This window comes from Megascapheus bottae, chromosome 9 (genome assembly GCF_031878675.1).
Source record: "Megascapheus bottae isolate mThoBot1 chromosome 9, mThoBot2.hap1, whole genome shotgun sequence".
Classification (NCBI taxonomy): domain Eukaryota; kingdom Metazoa; phylum Chordata; class Mammalia; order Rodentia; family Geomyidae; genus Megascapheus; species Megascapheus bottae.
Window position 1 is genome coordinate 11,369,691 of NC_143517.1, and position 21,918 is coordinate 11,391,608.

Consider the following 21,918-nt stretch of genomic DNA (forward strand, 5'->3'; position numbering starts at 1 on the left):
GTCTCAATCATTCCAGTGCATAGCAAGAGCCTTCTTGACATATAGACAATTGTCTTCTCACTGTGTGCTTACAAGGCCCAGAGAGGAAGCTCTGGCACCACTTCCTCTTTTATAAGGATACCATATCTATTGCATTAAGATGTGTGGCTGGTTGATCTTGTACATCATCTTGACTGCGTCACAGAAGTTCCTGATGGTTGATAAAAAAAAAAAAACACATTTCTGAGTATGTCTGTTGATGTGTTTTCAGAAAAGATTTATCTTTTCTGAGGCGTTACTCTTCACTTGGCAGACTGAGTAAGGAAGATTGCCACACTGAGCATCATCTAATCTGTTCAGGACCTAAATGAATGAGAGAGAAAGATGTCTGAATTCATTCTTCCTGGCTGCTGGAGTGGTGGCATCAGTCATGTGCGCTCCAGGCTCCTGGTTCTTAAACCTTCTGATTTGGACTAGTGTCTCTACCTTCAGCTCTCTAACTCCTAGGCTTCACACAACACATCCATATGTCCAACATTCAGACAGAAGATTGTGGAACACCTCAGCCTCAATAATTATGTGGGACAGGATTATATAAGTGCATATACATATAAATGAATATATAAATATATGTGTTTAGTGTACATAAATGTGTATACAAACATATATATGTATATAAATGTAAATACATATACATATATATGTAAATTAATGGATGTATAAATATATGTACATATAAATATATGAACGTGTGTACATGTATACATATCACTTATAACTAACATAGGGCACCATCCTGTTAATGTCTTTTAAAGTCACTCATCTCTTTAAAAACGTATGTTCCAACAGTCACATAGCAGCTAGTATTTCAACATATAAATTTGCCTGTAATACTGGCTACTCAGGAGGCTGAGACATGAGGATCATAGTTCAAAGCCAGTCTGGTCAAGAAAGTCTGTGAGACCTTCCAATTAATCAGAAAAAAAAACAAAACTGGAAATGTAGCTAAAACTCAAAAACATTGAGGAACAGTTCCCAGGTTCTAAATTCAAGCCCCAGGATTAGCACAGAAAGAAAAAGAGAGACAGAGACAGAGAGAAATGGGGAGGGAGGGAGGGAGGGAGGGAGGGAGGGAGGAAGGAAGGAAAGAAGGAAGGAAGGAAGGAAAGAAGGAAGGAAGGAAGGAAGGAGGGAAGGAAGGAAGGAAAGGAGGGAAGGATAGAAGTGTTTCTATAATTTTACAAAATAATGACAATGAATACACATATACCAAAGTTTATGAAATACAGCTGAAGCACAGCTGAAAAAGTTATTTTCAGCTTTAAATGTCTGCATTTAAAAAGTTAGAAGGGCATGATTGTGCTAATAGCTCCACTGTAGCTTTGTTTGCAACCTATTGGGTAAATGCTCAGGAATAGAATTGCTAGGATATAGAGTAGTTTTTTGTTGTTGTTTTGTTTTGTTTTTCCCAGTTCTGGACTTAAGCTGATTCCTGTCCTTGGATTTTCTGAAGGCTAGAACTCTACCACTTGAGCCTCAGAACCACTTGCAGCTTTTTTCTATGTATGTGGTACTGAGGAATTGAACCCAGAGTGCATGCTAGGCAAGCACTCTATCACTAGGTCAAACTCCCGGCCCCTACCACATAGAATAGTTCTATGTTTAAATTTTTTTTGAGGAACCTCCATGCTGCTGTCAAGAGTGGTTGAACAAGCTTACATTCCTACCAGCAGTATGGTAAAGTTCCCTTTTTAACTGTATCCTCACCAGCATTTGTCATTATTTGTTTTCTTGATAATAGCCATTCGAACTGGAGTGAGGTACAATCTCAGTGTGGTTTGGATTTTAATTTCCTTTATGGCCAGAAATGTTAATCATTTCTCCATCTGTTTATTGGCTATTTTTATTTCTTCTGAAAAGTCTTTCTTTAAGGCATTATCCCATTTATTTGGGGGGTTGTTGTTTCTTTGAAAGTTTATTTATTTTGCCAGTCCTGGGCTTTAGCTCATGGCCTGATCACAGTCCTTAGACTTTCTCAGGGCCTGAGCACTGTCCTTAGACTTTCTCAAGGCCAGAGCACTGTCCTTAGACTTTCTCAAGGCCAGAGCTCTACTACTTGAGCCTCAGCACCACTTCTGGCTTATTTCTATGTATGTGGGACCAAGGAATCGAACCCAGGTCTTTGTGCATGCTAAGCAAGCATTCTACCACTAGGCCAAACTCCCAGCCCCGAAGGTTTATTTTTTGAGAGTTTAATTCTTTCTGCTCTAAAGCCATCAGTGCAACCATGTTTGTTGCCATACTATTTATCAAAACCAAGATATGAAATCAGCCCAGATGTCACTCAGTGAATAAATGAATCAGGAAAATGTGGCATGAATACACAATAGAATTTTATTCCTCCATTAGAATGAATGATATTGTACCATTCTTAAGGCTTTGGAAAGATGAGAAAAATAAATTAAGTGAAATAAGCCAATCCTAGAGAAACAAAGGTTGCATGGTTTCCCTCGTTTGTGGTAGCTAGAATGTTCCTATAAATCTTGTAAGTAAACACATTGCTTGGTATGCAAGTGATTATAAATGAATCAAATGAAGTATATAGACTCTATAGAGAGCACAAATAGTATAATTCTTTAGAAACACTAAGTCAAAGCCCAACAAAATTGTGGGGCACGTCACATCAGGAAAATGGGCTCATTTCCTGGTCTTGAAATCCAGCCGGCCTGTCACCTTGTTGGGAGGTTTGGCTGTGGTTTGTGAACTGGGATTGGCCCCGACGCCCTCTCAGACAGCACCTACCTCCCCCTGCCATGCCCACCTCTATGCCGATAGGCAGGCTCCTGCATCCTATTTTAGCCCAATGTACTTGAATAAACGAGTTCTGCTGTGACATTCTCCCTGGCGCGTCTGTGTCTTCCCTCTGGTGAGGGGGGACTGGGTAAAGGCGGCCAGTTGGCCCTAACCTTTCTCCATCTTGTCTTAGTCTGGGGCGTGTTCTCCTTGTCCCTCTTGAGGCAGGAGGCAAGAAGGACTGAAAACCCCGACAAAAATAACTACCAGTAAATAGGTACTTGCAAGAGGGAGGGTGGGGCTGAGGAGGAGAGGGATAAGTGAATGAAGGGGAGAAGTGGGAAAGAATGCAGTTATGAATTCACTGTATATGCCACAAAATTAAGAAAAATAAGGAAAGGAGTGGGTCGAATGGGGCTGAAAATGTTGAAGAGGACACAATTCAAGATTGATTGTATTAATAAACTGCTTTGTTAAATGGCAAAAAAAAAATTTTCAATATCTATCCTACAAAACTAAGAAAAGTAAGGGAAGGGATGAGTTGGGAGGGATATGTGAGAATGTTGAAAAGGATAATATTGATCCAGACATACTATATTCATAAACTGCTTAGTTTTTAAATTTTTAAAAAATAACTAAAATAGGGACTGGGAGTTTGACCTAGTGGTAGAGTGCTTATCTAGCATGGAGGAAGCCCCAGGCTTGATTCCTTGTTACTGCATACATAGGAAAATCCAGAAGTGATGCTGTGGCTGAAGTTGTAGAGCACTTGTCTTGAAAACTCTCAAGGACAGTAGTAACAAACCCTGAGTTCAAGCCTGGGCAAAAAAAATAAAAAATAAATAAATAAATAAAAGAACTAGGAAAATAGGTGGAGTATAGCTTAAGTGGTTGAATTCCTGCCTAGTAAGCCTGCCTGAGTTCAAACTCCAGTACTGCTAGAAAAGGAGAAGAAAAAAAAGAAAGAGAAAGAGGCAGAGGTAGAGGAGGAAGACATAAAGAGAAAAAAAAGCTAGGTTTGATAGTGCATGCCCACAATCCCAACACTCAGGAGACTGTGAGTTCAGAATCCACCTAGGGTACATATTGAGACTGTTTCAAAAACCCAACAGAGTTAGTGGTAGAGCGTTTGCCTAGCATGCATGAAGCCCTAGATTCAATTCCCCAGTACCACATACTTTGAAAAAGCTGGAAGTGGTGCTATAGCACAAGTGTCAGAGCATTACCCTTGAACAAAAGTTTCCAAGGACAGTGCCCAGGCCCTGAATTCAAGCCCAAGGAATGGCAAGGAAAAAAAAAACCCGACAACAGAAAAATGGAGAAAAAGAGAAAACAGAGGAGAAGTATAGGGGGAGAGGGGAAGAAGAGGAAGGGGAGAATGATCTCCCTGTAGTGGTTCTATAATCTCAGAATTCTGGAGGCATCAGCAGTACAACTGCAAGTTCAAAGACTTAAAAGAAATAGAAAATATGAATAGATCAGCTAGTAAAAATTCAATTAATGATACAAAAGTTTTTCATAACAAAGGCCTAGATGAGGTTTGCTAGGTGTTTGATGAATTAATACCAATTCTTAACCAATTTTTCTGAAGAACAGAAAGGAACTCTTTCCAACTCATTTGGACACATAAACCTGATAAGGAGCTTATTTTCCTGAATACATAAAGACCTCATAATTGCATAACAAAAAGTCAATATAAGTCAGGCACTGGATGATCATGCCTATAATCCTAGCTATTCAGGAGGCTGAGATTTGGTGAAAGAGGTTCAAACCCATACCAGGCAGGTAAGTCCATGAGACTTATTTTCAATTAACCATCAAGAGCTGTGGTTCACAGTACAGCTTTACTGAAAGGAGAGTGCAAAAATGCTCAGAGACAGTGCCTAGGCCATGAGATCAAGCCCTAGGACTGGCACATGCACACACAAAAAAGGAAGAGGCAGCATAGTTTTTAAATGACCAAAGAATCTGAATAGCCAATTAGCCACAGAAGATACACAAATGACCAAAGACCCCACAAAAAAAATGCTCCTTAATCTCCACCACAAACCAGTATGACATTCACGCTGCCTTCAAAGATGGCTATTATGAGATGGTTGAGTAGCAAACACTGGGGAAACATGGAGAGACCGGTGCCTTGTACATGGTTGTCGGAGCCAGCTGGCAGCGAACCAGAATTCCTGACCTTGGGGGTGAAGACTGGGAAAAGAAGAAGACAAAAAAGATGGGGTCGGGAGGACTACAGCCCAAATCAGCTGCCCAAAACTCTAGCTTAAAGCGAGTTTAAGACTATAGCCTAAGGTCATGAGCTTAAGACTGTAGCCTAATTTATTTCAAGTTCCAACCTTAAATACCTTTCTTAAAACAAGGACAAAGCCAGGGGTTACATTCGTACAAAACAGCAATCAAGTCCCAAATAGGTTAAATGAGAAGCGATTGACACAGCCCAAAATCATGATAACAGCTTACTTCTTTGTGTACTCAATTGTGTAGGTCCAAGGTCACTGACCCCACAGTCGGGCCCCCAACACATGGTTGATGAGAATGTAAGGTGGTGCAGAAGCTTGAAACAGTCTTTTAGGTTTATTAATATATTAAATAGATAATAAAAATTCTACATTGGGTATATCTTTAGGAAATATAAATCATCTCTACTGGAAAACTTGTACACACATATTGATAGTACGGGCTAGGGATGTAGTCTAGTGATAGAATAATTATTATGTCCAAGAGTCTCAAGGTTTAACTCGCAACAATTAAAAAATTATTACCTTCATGGTATTATTATTCATAATAGCCAAAAATGAGAATATTCAAAATGCTCATCAACCAATAAATTAAAGAGATAATATACAATAGGCAATAAAGAGACATAAATTACTAGTAGATGTTAAAATAGATGTAACCCAGTTTGTACCATTGAAAAAAAAGTCTTATCACAAAGGAAAATCCTTTACAAATGCATGTTTGTAAGTATGACTACTTACTGGACAGTTGGAAGTATTAATGAAGTACATTTTTTAAGGATATAGACACTGAATATACCAAGTGTGAACTAGAAAGGGAAACTTGATGGTAGACAGAATTATGATCCCTAAAGCTGTCTATGATCTGATCCAAGGAGTCTGTAAGTATCTTATATTAAATGAACAGGAAAAATTAAAGGTTCAAATGCTATTGAAGTCACTAATCAGTTGAACGTGAGTTAGAGTTATAACCCTACATCATTTGTATGAACTCTGCATAATTACAAGATTCTTGTAAAGTGAGAAAGAGAGAGAGAGGAAAGTGAGAGTCTGAAGAGAGAAAGCAGACATCATAGTGATGTGATTTCTAGCTCTGAAGAAGGAGCCACCAGCCAAGGAATGTAAGTGGCCTCCAGACTCTGGAAAAAAGTAAGGAAACAGAGTCTCCCAGGGCCTCCTGGAAAGTCTCCATAAAACCCTGATGTTAATCCAGTAAGACTGTTTTTTGACATCTGAAAAATAGTAAATTTGTGCAGTTTTAAGTCAGTAGACTTGTATAATATGTCACAACAACAATAGGAAGCTATAATAAACACAGAGAAAAATGAGATTAGGAGAAAATCAAAGAAAAATGAATCATAGGGACCTAAGCATATTATCTCAAAGCACTGCATACATCTCTAAAGATTTTTCTCTCCTTTTCTCTACCTTCTCCTACCTGATGCCTTTGAAGGATGCCTTTGAAGCAGAGCCCAGAGGATCACCCTCATTCATAGCCTCAAAATCTAACATAGTGCTAACATCCCAATAAATGCTTATTTAGGGAGAGAAGAGAGGAGTTTAAAAAGTATTCATGGCTCACACCTGTAATCATAACAACTCAGAAGGCTGAGGTCTGAAAATCTAAGTTTGAAACCAGATTGGGCAAGGACATCTATCATATTTTTTTCTTTTTTTGCCAGTACTGGGCCTTGAACTCACAGCCTGAGCACTGTCCTTAGGCTTTCTCAAGGCTAGAGCCCTACCACTTGAACCACAGTACCTCTTCTTGCTTTTTCTATGTATGTGGTACCAAGAGATCGAACCTGGGTCTTGGTGCAAGGTAGGCAAGCACTCTACCACTAGGCCAAACTCCTGGCCTCCATGAGATTCTTTTTCTTTTTTTGTCTTGGGATTTTTTATTGTAATCAATAGAAGGGTTACATTATATTCACCAGATAGAAGGTTCATTACTTCACAAACACTGATACCCCTTCTCATGTTTTTGTCTCCATTTCCCTCCCCCCATCCCCCATTTGTTCCCCCCCTTCCCTATCCTATTTCAAATAACCAAATAAACATATATACAATATATCAGATAACAAGGTAAGATACTATAACAATATGAAATGACCAAGGGACAACAAAAGGAATGAGAAATAACATAGCACATTAAGAAAACAATCATGCATTATATGGCTCTTGTTTCCATATCCTGGAGATCCTTTCATTTAGCCTCATCCTATAATATGGCCTTATGTTCTAGGTTTTTCCCTATCATAAACCTCTGCTAGGAGAGTCCAAGGTTTATACTAATTATGACAAATGAAGGAAACCATGGAGCCTATGTTCCTTTGAGTCTGGCTTACTTCACTAGTATGATTTTTTTCAAGTCTTTCCATTTCCTTACAAATGGGGTGATGTCATTCTTTCTGATGGCAGCATAGAATTCCATTGTGTATAAATACCACATCTTTTTGTTTCAATCCCGGCCTCCATGAGATTCTTATGTCCAAAAAGCCGAAGAGATAGAGCTGTGGCTCAAGTGGTACAACACTAACCTTGAACAACAAAAAAAAAACCTCAAGGACAGCACTCAGGCCCTGAGGTCAAGCCCATGGAATGGACTACCCCCAACAGAAAACCTGGTCAAACATTTTAGGGACTAAGATGTAGGTATTTATGCATACTACTTCATTATATTATCTGGCTGCAATGAACAAAATTTTCCTACCATGTTTCATCCAATCAGCACACACATATCCATTCTAGAAAATTAATAAGACAGGATGATTGGCATAATGATTAAATTATTTACGTGCCTTTACCTTTCAGTAATCTCTTAATATTCTGAATGATATATTTTAAGATTAGTACAGGTTTACAAAAACTTTCAAAAGCACAGAACTGGCTAAAACCATCATAGTGACAGTTGAATACCAGAGCCTGGAAAAAGTTAAAACTTGTTGCCAGATTTAAACAGTTGACTGCCACACAGACATTACTGATGACAGACAAAAAAAGTGCCTGTCATAATTAAGTGAAATATGCTTCAACACATTGAACTATAATAAAAACTATAACTTGTAAGATGTGGTAATTGGAAAAAAATCATAACACAAACTTGTTACCAAAATAGTTAAATCTCTCATTTGTGTGTGATGGTCTCAAAGTTATGCAGGTGTGGCAAAATTAAAATGAATAAAAAATGGACTTGCTACCAAGCACAATGGCTCACACCTGTAATCCTACCTACTCAGGAGGCTGAGATCTGAGGATTCCAGTTCAAAGGCAGCTCAGGCACTAAAGTCTGTGAGACTCTTATCTCCAACTAACCACTAGAAAACCAGAAGTGGTGCTATGGCTCAAGAGGTAGGATAGTGGCCTTGATCTGAGAGCTCAGGGACAACATCCAGGCCCAGAGTTCAAGCTCCCACAACTGACAAAAAAAAAATGAACTTGTTGCCCAGCAGTGAGTTCAGAGCAAGATGGTGTGGGTGAACCTCTCATTAAAGGAGCTAAATAGAGCCAGAAATTACTTGATGTTCTAAGTACAATAATCAATGAGTCAGACCCCAAGCCAGTAATTAAGTATCTTGGCTAGCCACTTCATCATGACATTTCTTTCTGTATACATGGTGAGCATTCTTTGGGGAAGAAGTACAAATTCTTGAAAGTCTGACTAACCAATGTGCAAAAATACTTCTGAAGACTTTAATTGGAGAAGAATCTTCATATATTAATCTCAGGCTTAAGAAGTTTGGAAAGCAACCTGAGTTAGAAGGAATGCAGAGACACAGATAGGAAAGGAAAAGGTGTAGTCCAAGAAATGCTTTGCTTGACTAACTCTATGAATTAAAGTTGCAAATAGATTTCTTTTGAAGAATACATTTACTTGCTTTAAAAAGAAAAGCACCAGCTGGGCATGGTGGTCCACGCCTGTAATCCTAGCTACTCAGGAGGCTGAGATCTGAGGGTCACAAGTCAAAGCCAGCCTGGGCACAAAAGGACCTGAAATACTTATCTTCAATTAACCTATAGAAAATGAGAAGTGGGGCTGTGGCTCCAGGGGCAGGGCGATGGCCTTGAGCTGAAGAGCTCAGGGACATCACCCAGGCCCAGAGTTCAAGCCCCGTTACCCACAAAAGACAGACAGAGGGAAAGAGAGAGAGAGAGAGAGAGAGAGAGAGAGAGAGAGAGAGAGAGAGAGAGAAAGAGAGAGAGAGAGAGTGAGACAGAGAGACAAAGAGACAGAAAGAGAGGGAGGGAGAGAGAAAGAGAGGAAGAAAAAAAGAAAGGAAGGAAGGAAGGAAGGAAGGAAGGAAGAAAGAAAGAAAGAAAGAAAGAAAGAAAGAAAGAAAGAAAGAAAGAAAAAGAAAAGCACCGGAGGCCCATGGTTCACACTTGTAACCCGGAAAGCTGAGGTCTGAGGATTTAAGTTCAAAAGCAGTCAAGGCAGAAAAATTTGAGACTCCATCTCCAGTTAGCCAGCCAAATTGCCAGAGTAGAACTATGGCTCATGTGCAAAAATAACTGAGCAAAAAGCAAAAGGCTGACTTTAAGCCCTGATATTGGCTTCTCTCCCAGGTCCACTCCTAAAAAATTCTCCATAGACTTAAGGATGGATATGGGCTCATACGGTGGCTCAAATAGTAGAGCCCCTGCGCAGAAAGAGCAAGACTGTGACTTCAAATCTTAGTGACAACAGAAAATTAATTAATTAATTAATTAATTAAAATTGATGGGAAAAAAGTGGATAATTTTCATTACAAAAGTAGAGGCATTAAGTCAAATAACTACCAGCCAAGAATACTGTACCCAGCTAAGCTCTCATTCATAACTGAGGGAACAATAAAAACATTCCATTCCAGGGAAAAGCTGCAACAATATGTAGCAACCAAACCAACATTACAAAAAATTCTCAAAGATGTTCTACACATAGAAAACCAACATAAATCAATACAGAGAAAGAAATGGCACCTAAACATCATACCATCTAAGTACCACAAGAACTGTCAAGACACAGGCCCTAATGAAAGCTTTTAAAAATGGTAGGAACTCATAAATATCTCTCAATCCTAACTCTCAATATCAATGGACTTAACTCTCCAATTAAATGGCATAGACTGTCTAGTTGGATCAAAAAGCAAGATCCATTGTTCTGCTGTCTTCAAGAGACACATCTTACCCAAAAAAACAAACATTTTTTGAAAGTGAGAGGTTGGAATAAACTCTCTCAAGCTAACGGCCCCCATAAACAGCCTGGAGTTGCCATCCTCATACCAGATAAAACAGACTTCAAACTAAAATTAGTGAGAAAAGACAAACAAGGTTACTACATACTACTAAAGGGATCTTTCCTCCAGGAAGACATAACGATCCTAAATATTTACACACCCAATCCCAGAGCTCCGAACTTCATCAAACAAACTTTACTTTCACTGAAACCATACATAGATCAAAACATAGTAATTGTTGGTGACTTTAACACACCACTCTCACCTATGGACAGATCAACAAGGCAAAAACTCAACAGAGAAACCTTAGAACTGAACAACTATATAGACCAACTAAATCTAAGAGACATCTGCAGAATATTCCACCCAGCAACAACACAATATACGTTTTTCTCAGCAGCACATGGAACATTTTCCAAATAGACCACATCTTAGGCCATAAAACAAACCTGGACAGATTCAGAAACACTGAAATTATTCCATGCACACTCTCAGACCACAATGGCATCAAATTGGAACTGAACATACATCTCCACCAACGAAAACCCTGTAACTCATGGAGATTAAACAACACATTGTTGAATCACCAACGGGTCATCAAAGAGATCAGAACAGAAATCCAACAGTTTATGAAATTTAACAAAAATGAGCACACAAAATACCAACTCCTTTGGGACACAGCAAAGGCAGTACTCAGAGGAAAGTTTATAGCTCTGAGTGCCTACAACAACAAGTTGGAAAAATCGCAAACCAACAAGTTAGTGTGTCACCTTAAGCTCCTGGAAAAAGAGCGACAAACCAACCCTAATCCCAGTAGAAGGAAGCAAATTATTAAAATCAAAGCAGAATTAAATGATTTGGAATCCAAAAAAAACTATAGAAAGAATCAACAAAACAAGGAGTTGGTTCTTTGAAAGAATTAACAAAATTGACAAACCCTTAGCAAATCTTCCCAAAAAAAGAAGGTAGCATATCGAAATAAACAAATCACAGATGAAAATGGTAATATCATGACAGAAATTACCAAGATCCAGAATATCATGAGGGAATACTTCTCAAACCTTTACACCAACAAATTTGAAAATCTAGAAGAAATGGACAAATTCCTAGCCAATATTAACATATCCACACTGAACCAAGAAGAACTAAGCCAACTCAACAGGCCTATTTCAAGCAATGAAATAGAAATGGCAATAAGAGACCTTCCACCTAAGAAAAGCCCAGGGCCAGATGGATTCACAGCTGAATTCTATAAGGTCTTCAAAGCAGAGCTCAAACCAATACTCCTCAAGCTCTTCAACGAAATTGAAAATGAAGGTTCTTTACCAAACTCATTCTATGAAGCCAGTATAACCCTCATCCCCAAACCAGACAGAGATTCATCAAAGAAAGAGAACTATAGACCTTTTCTTTGATGAACATCGATGCAAAACTTTTCAAAATACTGGCCAACCGTCTACAACAACTTATCAAAAAAAATTATACACTATAATCAAACAGGATTCATCATAGGGAGGCAAAGCTGGTTCAACATACACAAATCAATTAATATAATTCAACACATCAACAGGAGCAAGGACAAAAATCACATGATTGTCTCAATAGATGCGGAAAAGGCATTTGACAAGATCCAACACCCCTTTATGTTAAAAGCTCTGGAGAAACTAGGAATCCATGGAACATTACTCAATGTAATAAAGGCTGTGTATGACAAAACCACTGCCAGTATTATACTTAATGGCAAAAAGCTAAAGCCATTCCCTCTAAAATCAGGAACGAGACAAGGATGCCCACTCTCTCCACTCCTCTTTACCATAGTATTAGAATTCCTAGCCACTTCAATAAGGCAAGAAGGAAACATAAAGGGGATCCAAGTAGGGAAAGAGGAAGTAAAACTATCCCTTTTGCAGATGACATGATCCTGTATTTAAAGAATCCTATAGACTCTACTCCCAAGCTCCTTGAGCTGCTTCAAAACTTTGGAAGGGTAGCAGGCTACAAAATAAACCCTCAAAAATCAACTGCCTTCCTCTACGCCAACAGTGAGAGGAATGAGGCAACAATCAGGAAAGCAACTCCTTTAGCAATAGCCTCAAAGAAAATAAAGTACCTAGGAATTAGCTTAACTAAGAATGTAAAGGACCGTTTTGATGAAAACTTTAAAACGCTGAAAAAGGAAATTAAAGCAGAACTGAGGAAATGCAAAAACCTCCCATGCTCCTGGATTGGAAGAATCAACATCATGAAAATGACAATCTTGCCAAGGGCTATCTACAAATTCAACACAATACCCATCAATATCCCAATGGCATTCTTTAAAGAAATAGAAGAGGCAATCCAAAATTTCGTATGGAATAATAAAAGACCCCGTATAGCAAAAACACTTCTTAGCAGAAAGAACAGCACAGGAGGAATTTCAATACCTAATTTTAGACTCTATTACAGAGCTATAATTATCAAAACAGCTTGGTACTGGCACAAGAACAGGACTGAAAACCAATGGAATAGAACTGAGGACCCAGATATTAAACCACAGACCTATGGCCACCTAATCTTTGACAAGGGAGCCAAAAAAAATAGAATGGAAGAAAGATAGCCTCTTCAACAAATGCTGCTGGCAGAACTGGTTAAGCACCTGCAGAAAACTAAAGTTGGATCCTTCTTTGTCACCCTGCACTAGAATTAACTCCAAATGGATCAAATACCTGGAGGTAAAAGCTGACACACTGAAAACTTTACAAGAAGGAATAGGAGACACACTAGGCCTCCTTGGCACAGGTCGAAACTTTCTTAATAAGGACCAAGAATCACAACAAATCAGAGAAAGGCTAGATAAGTGGAACTGCATTAAACTGCAGAGCTTTTGTATGGCAAAGGACATAGCTAGTAAATTAATTAGGAAGCCTACAGAGTGGGAGAAGATCTTCACCAACCATACAACAGACAAAGGCCTCATATCTAAAATATATCAACAGCTCCAAAAATTGAATCATTCCAAAACTAATCTCCAAAGTAACAACCATCCCATTAAAAGATGGGCCAAAGTCTTAGAGTCTTCTCTGAAGAAGAAACAAAAATGGCCTATAGACACATGAAGAAATGCTCAACATCTCTGGTCATAAAAGAAATGCAAATCAAAACAACTCTAAGATTCCACCTCACTCCAGTTAGAATGGCCAGGATCAGGAAAACTAATAACAACAGATGCTGGAGGGGATGTGGCCAGGAGGGATCACTACTACACTGTTGGTGGGAGTGCAAACTCGTTCAACCACTATGGAAAGCAGTATGGCAGTTCCTCAAAAGACTAAACATAGAACTCCCCTATGACCCAGCAATTCCACTACTTGGCATTTACCCAACCATCCAGAAACAAGGACATACTAAATCCACTAGCACAACAATGTTCATTGCGGCATTATTCACCATAGCAAAGATATGGAACCAACCTAGATGTCCCTCAGTTGATGAATGGATCAACAAGATGTGGTATTTATACACAATGGAATTCTATGCTGCTGTCAGAAAAAATGATATTGACCCATTTGTTAGGAAATGGAAAGTCTTAGAAAAAATCATATTGAGTGAAGTAAGCCAGACTCAAAGGAACTTAGGCTCAATGGTTTCCCTCATTTGTCATAATCAGTAGAAACCTTGGGCTCTACTAGCAGAGATTTGCAATAGAGCAAAACCTTGATACATAAGGCCATATAGAATGAAGCTAATTGAAAAGACCTCTAGGATATATAAACAAAAGCCATATAATGAATGATTGTTGTCCTTAATGTACTATGTTATCTCTCATCTCTTTTGCTGTCCCTTGGTTATATCATATTGTTACAGTATCTCACTTTGTTATCTGATATATTGGGTATATTTGTATTTGGTTATTTGAAATTGTGTAGGGAAGGGGGGCAAACCAAGATGGGGGGTGGGGGGGAGGGTAATGGGGACCAAGACATGTGAAAGGGTATCAATGTATGTGAATTAATGCACCTTCTATCTGGCAAATATCATGTAACCTTTTTATTCATTACAATAAAAATAGTTTTAAAAAAGTAGAGGGAGGAAGAAATATATAGTTTGTTGAAGTGAAAGAAAAGTTCATTTATGGGCCAGCAGAGCCTAGTGGTAGACTGCTTGCCTAGTATGCGTGAAGCCCTGGGTTCAATTCCTTGGAACCACATACACAAAAAAAGCTGGAAGTGGTGCTGTGACTCAAGTAGTAAAGTGCTAGCCTTGAGAAATCACAAGGATAATGCCTATACTCTGAGTTCAAGTCCCAGGACTGGCCAAACAAGAATCAGAATAAGAATAAGAATAAAATAAGAAGTTCACTGATTTCCTTTCTTCTCCTTAAGCCATCCCAGAACCTTCACTTATTAGAATATTTCCCTAAATATGCCACACCACAAATACGCATGCTACCAAACACCACCTACCTTGACTCCTTCAGCAGATTTTGAAATCCCAGTTTACATCATCATCTATGATGGTATCTCAATGTGTACAATGTTCCCTTTTCTTCTATCTCTAGGTGGGCCCTCATAGCTTCCTGTGCCTGTTAGGAACAGGAAATACAGTTTGACAAGCAAAATCCTTTTTGACTATAGTATTGTTCATGTAGAAACCACATGGATCTCCTGGCCATGAATAACATATTACAATATCACTATCTCCCTACCAACCTTCTGCCTGCAAACATGGTCCATCCCTGCTATACAAGTTGCTAAACAGAAATTGCACAAGGCTCCTGCACTGGGCTGCAACAGATCAGACTAAAAGTAAAAATGCTAAATCTGCAAGTTACCATAACAAATGTAAGCTGTTTCACCTATCTTCCAAGAAATTAGGGGAAAGGAGAAAGAATAGCCGAATCCCCAATTATAGATAATTTCAATCAGTGTGATAGTCAAGTTCCCTCTTCTTTAATGTTACACAGAACAGAAACTTGAGGTAAATAATCTAATGTTAGCCATCTACCTTTTCTTTCTTTGCTGTAGTTATTTTTTCCATATATTTTTATTGTAATTAATAGAAGGGTTACATTATATTCACCAGACAGAAGGTGCATTACTTCACAAGCATTGATACCCTTTCTCATGTCTTGGTCCCCATTTCCCTCCACCCATCCCTGCCCTTCATCTTGTTTTCCCCCCTTCCCTATCCTATTTCAAATAACCAAATATGCATATATACAATATATCAGATAACAAAGTGAAATACTGTAACAATATGAGATAACCAAGGGACAGCAAAAGGGATGAGAGACAACATAGTACATTAAGGACAACAAGCACTCATTATATGGCTTTTGTTTCTGTATGCTGTCAGAAAGAACGGCATCGCCCCATTTGTAAGGAAATGGAAAGACTTAGAAAAAATCATATTAAGTGAAATAAGCCAGACTCAAAGGAACTTAGGCTCAATGTTTTCCCTTATTTGTCATAATCAGTAGAAACCTTGGGCTCTCCTAGCAGAGATTTACAAGAGAGCAAAACCTAGATGCATATAGTATGACGCTAAATGAAAGGACCTTTCTTTTTTTATTTATTTTTTTAATATTTTTTCATACATTTTTATTGTAATTAATAGAAGGGTTACATTATATTCGCCAGATAGAAGGTGCATTAATTCACATACATTGATACCCTTTCTTATGTCTTGATCCCCATTTCCCTCCCCCCCATTCCCACCCCTCTTCTTTCTTTTTTTGAATGAAGATACTCTGTTTTTATTTTTACTTTTTATTATCTTTAAATAGTACAAAGGAGGCACCATTAACAGAGAGGTTTATGGATATTTTCTTTTTAAAAGTTTCAGTTTCATTGTAAAGGTGATGTACAGAGAGGTTGTAGTTACATAAGTACTTTTTTTTTTTTTGGCCATTCCTAGGTTTGGAACTCAGGGCCTAATCACTGTCCAGGGGCTTTCTCATGGCTAGCACTCTACCACTTGAGCCACAGTACCAGTTTCAGCTTTTTCTGTGTTTGTGGTACCAAACAATCAGACCTAGGACTTTGTGCATGCAAGCATTCTACCACTAGACTACATCCCTGGCCCATACATTTCTTTTTGAATAGTGCTATCCCCTCCCTCATTCTCTCACTTCACCTCCCCTGCTCCCCTCCCCTGCCCAAGCTGTAAAGTTCATTTCCAATTTAGTGTCTAGTGAGCATCATTGTTGAATTGGTTCACCTTTTGTCCCACCATTTCTGTGATTTCTATCATCCTTTCTCCCCGTCTCTACCAAGAAAGTACTTGAAATAACCAGTTTACTTTTTGGCTTTTGTTTCTGCTTTTTTTAAGCCCTTCTTTGTGTGTAACATTGAAACACTGTTAGTTTTATTTTATGGAACAAAACATTGTCCAGTTCTGGAGTGAATATTCTTATTTTATGGAAGAAAGTGTTATCCAATTCTAGAATGGTCAAAGACAGCCAATGAAGATCTTTGAACTATTGAGCCCAGGCTCTCCTACTTCACACCTGGAATCCTAGATACTTAATAGGCTGAGATCTGAGGATACAGGTTGGAAGCCAGCTCAGCAGAAAAATCCATGAGACTCTCATCTTTAATTCACTAGCAAAATGTTGCAAATAGAATTGTGGCTCCAATGGTTAAAACACCAGACTTGGGCAAAAATGCTAAGGAATATTGTCCAGATTATGAGTTCCAGGTCCAGTATCAGCAATAAATAAATGAATATAATATATCATAATAAAATATAAATATACACTGAACATTGTAATTTTGTAATGTCTGTAAAGCCTGTAGGCCCTCCCCCTCCATCTGCAAGCAAAATCTTCCCAGTGATTAGCAGACAATGGCCTTTCTTTTATCCAAGATCAAACTCCTTTGCTCCACAATCCCATAGATGGATTATGCAATATAAATTATTTCTCAGTCAGATTTGGGTTTCACTATTACATTTTCAGAGGCATGAGATAAATATAGTCATATATCTAAACTCCCTGTAATAGTAAGTATGATGATGATGAGTTTGTACCATATTAAATATGTAAAAGTATCCTTCTCTTTTTTATTTTATTTATTTATTTATTGGCAGTACTGGAGTTTGAATTCAGGGTTATATGCCAGCTTGGCAAGTGCTCTACTACTTGAACTATAACACCACTCCAACCCCTGCCACAGCCCGTTTTGCTCTGGCAACTTCTGAGATAGGATCTTGCTTTTTTGACCAGGCCAGTCTGGACAGCGATCCTCCTATTTGTTCTCCCTGCTATATCTGGGACAAGTGCATACTATCACACTCCGTTAGTGGCTGAGTGTGCCCAGACTGTCTTCAAACCAAGACTCTCCTGAGTAGCAAGAATTATATAACTGAGCCATTTGCATCCCTCCTATAAATGTTTTTTTTTCATGAAAGATAAGCTTAGAAAAGGTTCCTGCAAAGAATTGTTGCAAATTCCAACTTTAAAAGATTTGTTAACTGTTCAGTTAACAGAGAATTTTAAAGATAATGTTACTAACAAAGTCCCAATGAATTGTGTTTTCTTCAAATACCTCTCAAATATTTCCTTTATATAAATAATAATAACATACCACAATCATCTCACTGTCACTGAAAATTGAAATAAGCCTAAAAGGCCATGGATGCCTGAATTCCTCTACTTTGAGGAATTTCGGCCTTTCAATGCCCCGGGAAGGCCTCAATTACTTTATCCTCATGTCCCATTGATGAGATTCTTTTTTCTCCTTCAGTATCCAGCAGAGAGATTCCTGCAGCCCTGTTGTCATCCAAATAAATTGCAGAGGATGTCTGGCTCCCAGGACCTTCCAGGCTATAGCCAAAAACCATATTCAAATACTAAAGAGAAGCTCACCAATTTTGAACACTCTGGACTCCGTGTTATGAGAATGTCAGTTGACAACGCCATAGTTATCAGAGTCTTAGACCTCAAGAGGATAAAAATAAGACCATAAAACATCGCTGTTATAATCTAAGTGTCCCCTCTCTTCACTCATGTGTTGAAGGCTTGGTTCCTAACATAACACTGTCAGTGTGTCACTGTTCAGTGGTCTAACTTCATGACTGGATTAATCCATTGATGCATAGTGTGAAGGCATTATTGGGATATGGAGGAAATGTTTCTCTCTGTATCTCTGCTTCCTGGCTGGCATGAAATGAGCACCTCCCTAGGCCACACCCTTCCACCATGGTGTTCTACCTTATCACAGGTCCAGAAAGAATGAAGTCACAGGGGTGGAGTGAGGGAAATGGGGACCAAAATATGAGAAAGGGTATCAATGTATGCGAAGTAATGCACCTTCTATCTGCTGAATATAATGTAACCCTTCTATTAATTACAATAAAAATACATGGAAAAAAACAATGAAACCAGCTGACAGCTGAACATGAACTAAAACCATGAGCCAAAAGAATATATTTCCCCCTTTTCAATGGTTTCCTTCAGGTATTTTTGTCACAACAACAACCACAAAAGAATATCCAGTTTTTCTTGCCTTTGTGTGTGTGTGTGTGTGTGTGTGTGTGTGTGTGTGTGTTTGTGTGTATGTTTCCCAAATTTATGTATGTTCACCAGAAACTAGGCCCTCAGCAAACACGAAATCTATCACAACCTTGGACTCTCCATTCCCAATGGTTAGAAATGAATTTCTGTTGTTTCCAAGCCACCCAGCCAAGGGTATTTTACTGTTGCAACCCAAATGGGGTAAGACAAGCAATAAATGCTAATGGTGACCTAATTACTTTCTCTGCAAAGGAAAACCATTTGATGCCATCAGAAAGCAAGTAAGAAAATAATTCAGCAAGGACTTTCATGATGTCTGAAGCTAAGAATCTCTAGCAGACGTGGTGAACTTGTGCTGCCCATTGTTCTCCAAGGTGAAAATTAAAATAATGTGCCAAAGTTCTTCTTATGGCATCTGGAACTCATTCACAAGTGATTACAAATAAATGGTTTCCTTTTCAGTAAAGCTGAGCTCTGGCACTCCTCAAAAAACATCTACATGATGTCCACATCAGGATGTAATTATTGGAAGCACTCCCTGCTGCTTAAACATCATACTGGAAATTAATTTGCAAAGTGTTGGGAGGTTTTATAAGTGAAAACCAGAGATAGGACTGATTCCATATTGAGGGAAATGTGCAGGATCAGAAGAGCAAGACAATTCTTTTTAGGCCTTTGAAAGATGCAATTACTTGCCTTTGGACTCATGGCGCTAATGTGTCTGCAGAGATGACTTTATATGCCTATCATTAAAGCTTCAAAGTGAAATTCAAGTTTCCTACCAAGGAAAACTGTTCTTTGGGAAGATTGTTAAGATGTTACTTGGGAAAATATCTATTTTCTTTTTTCCAGATCTCATATATATATATATATATATATACATAATCTAATTGTACAAAGGGGTTTCAATTCATCATGTCAGCATATGAATATAATACATTTTGATCAGTGTCATGCCTCCCATTCTTCTCCTCCATCTCGCCCAACTCCATGCATCCCCTCAAGTTGTCCGGCTCCATTTTTACATATGTACATTGAATATTACTGAAATTTTCTTCCTTTCCTCTCTCCATTTGTCTGACCCCTCTCCTTAAACTCCCCTTGCCATAACACATATCCTAGCTTTCTGGTCTTGATTTTGTAGATCTGTGCTTTGAATAGACTTGAATCCCACATCTCCATGGGGCCTGGCTGCCCAAAGCACATGCCTTTTTGAACCTACTGACAAGTATAGACTTAGGTCCCTGAATCTGGATGGGGCTCCATGCACTTGGGCAGCTGGAGTCAGTGCACAGGAAAGCAGCAGACAGTGACTTTTGGGAAACAGCCAGGGAAGCTCTTGGGAGCTAGGAAGTGTGCTGTGGTGAGCACCTCCCACTACTTAGAGAGCATGCAGATCTGGGTGGGCATTCCAGCAGAGCTGATCAATTATCAGGAGGGCAGCTGGGAATTATCAACCTTCCCCTGAGAGCAGAGAAAGGAATGACTCCAGCTTGTGAAGAAAGACCCTGGGGAAAACTGCAGTCAGAACAAGCAGTGGCCCCAGTGCAGGCAGGAAAGAAGCCCTGTACTGTGGCTACTGTCAGAACTGGAAGACAATAGTGATCTGGACAAAGAAGGAAGAAGAGTCTGGAAGTAGATTAAGAAAGCAGAACAGATAGCCAAAGTTGAGTCATTGTTGGAAGAAATGAGAAGTTGAAATTGGAGAAGTACTTTACCAACGGTAGAACTTAATAGCTTCTTTGGATTTAGAATAACTTTGAACAACAACAATAATAATAATAAAATTCTGTATTGTATGCTCATATGGTATGTTTCCCCCTCTCCCAGTGCCAGGTTGCTTTCACTTGCCTTGCTTAGCTAGGCTTTAGTCCTCAAACTATGTGTTTCTCTACTATATCCTTTGCTTCATAGTCTCTCTCAGAGATAGATAGATAGATAGATAGATAGATAGATAGATAGATAGATAGATAGATAGATAGATCTGATAGGCTGTTTCCAGAAACTCATCGTTGTTAGTTACAGCTCACCAAGTTCATCCCTTCTTAGGGCAAGCTAAAATCATGTCATGTCACTTTTTGTGGCATCTGAAAAGATAGTTTCTCTCAAAACTCATGATTAAAGATTATTTTCTTCATATGTATTTTAATTTATGTCTTTTTAGGCCATCCCAATTTGGGGTTGAAAGCAGGGTAGCCCTAATAGTAATGAAATAAACAATAGTCTCTCTTCATTCATGACAGATAGGTTCCATGATCCGAGATAGATGAGATGATACTAAATAGTGCTACAGATAGTAGCAAAGCCCATACATACTATTTTTTTCCATGTTAAGTAACTAATGGGCAGGTAGCACATAAAATGTGGATATGCTGAACAGAGAGAAATGATTCACATCCTTAAGCAGGACAGAATGAGATGGTGCAAGATTTCATCAGGCTGCTCAAACCAATATGTAATTTAAGACTTTTGAGTTGGGCTGAAAGTGTAGCTCGAGGAGTAAAGCACTTGTCTAACAAGCTCAAGGTCCTGAATTCAAGAATCAAAATTGAAAATGACCAAATAAATGAAGTTTAGTTCTTCCTCCTAACAATTGCCCTATCTGATTTAAATGCCTAACTAGCTAATTGACTTCCTCATCCATTTGTGATTGAACCATTTCCCACAGCAAATGCACTTCCCCTCTCCCTATTCCTGGGAGGTTTTGATTTTGCATACCCTGTCTACTATCTTCTTATGTCTCCATCGGTCTTCTGTGCCTGTTTCTTTAATACGGAGCCTCAGATGGCTTCCTGCCAACTTGGTGACAGTCCTACCTGACGCCATAAATGCTTAGGTCACTTCCTGTTACTAGGATTGTACCCTGTGGACATTTTGATTGCTGCAACCCTAGAAACTTGGAAGATTGATCCAAGTAGTTCATGAATTTGACACCATCCTGGGCTACTTGTAAGATTTTGTCTCAAAAAAATAAAAAGCCAACTATAGTGGTTCATGCTTATAACCCCAGTCCTCAAAAGGTAGAGTACACAGAGGACCAAAAGTTCAAGGCCAGCCTGGGCTATACATCAGGATCTTATCTCAACGTAAAATACAAACCACAGAAAAATGGTCATATTTATTTTCAGGACTCAGGAGAGAATTTTACTACATGTATCTCAATTGAAGCTTACCCAGTTGACCAATAGAC